This window comes from Diceros bicornis, unplaced genomic scaffold (assembly GCF_020826845.1).
Source record: "Diceros bicornis minor isolate mBicDic1 unplaced genomic scaffold, mDicBic1.mat.cur scaffold_283_ctg1, whole genome shotgun sequence".
Lineage (NCBI taxonomy): Eukaryota > Metazoa > Chordata > Mammalia > Perissodactyla > Rhinocerotidae > Diceros > Diceros bicornis.
The window spans coordinates 87,718-91,529 of NW_026691157.1; positions in this window are offsets into that span (position 1 = coordinate 87,718).

Genomic DNA, 3,812 nt, shown 5'->3' on the forward strand with positions numbered 1-3,812 from the left:
GCTTAATCTTAAAGATACACGCCACCCGCCACCCCTGAGCCTCCTAAGATAATATGTACAACTTAGAGCTCAAGTCATGAAGGACAGTTTTCACTTAGCACAATCGGACTGGTTGGAACTGGCTGCAGAAATCTCAGACACTGCTTTCTCCCAATTTCCCATTACTTTTGAGCCCATTTATCTGACATGCCAAGGGTTATGATGTACGAATCACATATATATATATTTTTATCCTCCTGTGTCCTCCCTCCTTCTGGTTCTGTTTTTCATAGTAACTATCTCTATGTAACAGTTGATTACAATTTTGGGGAGGATCTTACATACTTATCATAATGACAGTTTTATATATCTCTTACGTCTTTGTACAAAAGAACTTAAACCACTTAGAGTTTCAAACTGGATAAAAATCCTCTCTGTTACATTTACATGTACAATCACTAAGCATCATAACAAAAATAACAATTATGTCTTAAAAACTTACCTACGTTCCAATAGCACATTGAGTTATCTTGATAAGCACATATATTATCTCATTTAATCTTAACTCTACCACGTAGGCATCACTATTCCTATTTAACATATGAGGAAACTGAGCTAAGAGAAGCTAAGTAACTTGGTTACAGCCAATAAACAGGAGAGCTGCAATTCTCACCCGTTTCCCTCTCAACCCCACAGCTTATGCTCATCTTACTACAAGGTGCCACCACTCTTTTTTTTTTTTTTTTTTGTGAGGGCGATCAGCCCTGAGCTAACATCCATGCTAATCCTCCTCTTTTTGCTGAGGAAGACCCGCTCTGAGCTAACATCTATTGCCAATCCTCCTCCTTTTTGTTTTCTTCCCCAAAGCCCCAGTAGATACTTGTATGTCATAGTTGCACAGCCTTCTAGTTGCTGTATGTGGGACGCGGCCTCAGCATGGCCGGAGAAGCAGTGAGTTGGTGCGCGCCTGGATCCGAACCCCGGGCCGCCAGTAGCGGAGCGCGCGCACTTAACCGCTAAGCCACGGGGGCCGGCCCAGTGCCGCCTCTCTTAAGTGTCAGTATAGCGATACAACCACCTGAGAACGCGTAATGGCCCACTACCAAACTTAACTATCTGCCCATCACAGATAATAACGAGCCCAAATTCTCCCCTCTGGTCTCCTCTTAGTTCATTTGCTCAAGGCCATTTTACCCAGAAAGAAACCGAACCACATGTCTGTAGAAGAGACACACAGACAAGAGGAGAAACAAGCCGCATAAACAGCCAGCCAAGGGACAAGGACCGGAATGATTCCTCACGGCAGAAAAGGATCCAGAGGTCACGTGGGCCCACAAGCAGGGATAAAGTAGCCAAGGAGTCCTGGTAGAGGAGCACGAAGCAGCAGTGGGACAGCCTGTCTCCGAGGTGAGGAAGGGCCGTGCTACTTCATGCTGGGCCTTGCATCAACGAGAAAACACAACTGCTTGTTGTGTTTGTACTTGTGATGCAGACAGACCCTAATGAAGTAAATTGTTTACTGATTTTGTTTTTATTGTTTTTGTGTCAATAGATTGTCCGAGGATTAAAAAGTAAGCAGCATTGTTTGTTGGAGAGCCCTACAGGAAGTGGGAAAAGCTTAGTCTTACTTTGTGCTGCTTTAGCGTGGCGACAGTCTCTTCTTCGTGTAAGTATGTGGTTGATATATTCAGCTTGATTATTGGGACTTGAAAAAAATATAATAAAGTACTTTTTATCCAGAATGATTCATTTAAGGAAATAGCAGTAACTAAGAATATACTTTTGGTCTTTCTTTTAATCCTCCCTGCTTGATATTTTAATGAATCTCAATATAAACGAATACTCAAGTGGTTGTGCCTTTATTACATTATTAATCTTTGACTATTATCTTTTTGTAAGTTATGTAAGTTGATGATAATTTCTCTATAAATGTCTCTGACAGCATAAGTGTTTCTCTCCTGTCCTAATTTGATGCTACAGATAGGGTGACCAACTTGTCCAGATTTGCCAGGTACTTTCCCAGGTTTAGCCCTGAAAATCTTACAGCCTGGGGGACCTCCCAATCCTGGGCAAATTCGAGTGGTTGCTCACTCTAGCTGCAGAGGATGATGAATGTTTGTTTAATTAGAAATATTATGAATAGAGGTTCTTTCACTTTGAGGGAAGCCAGCGGATGAAAGCTTAAGCGAAAAAGCTGAAGTGCCGTTGTCACGTCGTCGTACGTGCCGCTCAAAGAGTGTTACAAACGATGGCGAGGACTGAGGAGCTTCACGTCATTTCAACAGTCCAAGTACACCACCTTCTGAAAGAAATGGCACTTCATCAACTTGTCAAGGTAGGTTATATTTTTGCCTGGGTCTGTTGGTATGTGTAATAGGAACCTTCATTACTGTTGTTATGAGACCTAATTTGATAAACTTGATGAGCATAATTCATTAGGTACCTCCATGTAATTTCTCTGGAATTATTTTTAGATAACACAAGAGTGGTCAGAAATCCTTGGACTACTTTATTCTTGGCTTGGCTTTTAATTGATTTGGACATTTTGCTAGCTTAAATCATTTTTTGAAGCAGGCAAGGCAAAATAAATGATATTCAGAAATTGATGTTATTTGTAGGCAGGATTGTTAATTATAAGTTAGGATTTTAGAAAACATTGATTTGTATTGTAAGACAAAATCTAGTTAGCCTCATTCATTCTTGATAAGTTTGCATGAACTTCTGAAGCCAGTATCCTGCATGAGGATGAGATATGTTTTAGGTATGATCCTTGAATAGTTCTAATTAGATTTATTTAAGTGAAATATATTAAGAATAACATAAGACTCTTAATTTTTAAAAAATATTTCTCTGGCTTTGACTATATGGAAAAGATTGGTCGTTATTTGCCTAAGACCTAGGAGACATCCTGTACACGTTGCTCTACCTTATTTCTCCGTGCAAATCTCTATCTCCATTGACAACTCCCTGGTCCAAACTACCATCTCTTGTTTAGAGCATGCAATAACTTCTTTTCCTGCTTTCACTCATGCCATTCTTTAACTAATCACTGGCAGGGAGAAAAGAGGTGGCCATGACTGACTTAAGTCTCAACGTATCCACTTCCTAAAATCAAGAATGGAGTCGTCTTCCTCTAAAGCACATGACTATGTGTGGAGGAGGGTGGCTGCTGGAACCCAAGTGTGATTCTGTTAGGAGTGAGGAAGAGGAGATGGAATAGTTACTGGAGAGGTGACCAATAGTGTTGTCTACACTGTTTTGACCCTTAGCCCTTTTGACTTTCTTTCCATTCCTTCAAAGGGTCATGCTGGGACCTCAGCTGCCTCCCTGTCTCCTGCAGGAGACTGTGCAGGGGATGGCTCTCCCTGCACAGAGGCTGGGCCCTCAGCTGCCTCCTGTTCTCCTGCAGGAGCCTGTGCAGGGGATGGCTCTCCCTGCACAGAGGCTGGGCCCTCAGCTGCCTCCTGTTCTCCTGCTGGAGGCTGTGCAGGGGATGGCTCTCCCTGCACAGAGGCTGGGGCCTCAGCTGCCTCCCTGTCTCCTGCAGGAGACTGTGCAGGGGATGGCTCTCCCTGCTTGGAGGCTGAGGCCTCACCTGCCTCTTGGTTTGTCTTTCCAGCTTTCTACCCTTTCTTGTTTTTGTTTAGGCCGCAGGAAGAGCAACGCGTTTCGTGTGTGGCTTCTGGCTCTGGTGTCCCACTTAGAACAGCAGTCTGTACCCCAAGATTATGCACATATTTACCGAAAGGGCTTTCTTTGATACATCAAATCTAGACTCCATCTGGGATTTTCCTATCAAATTAGAGAAATTCTATTTCAAATAAAAACAGAAA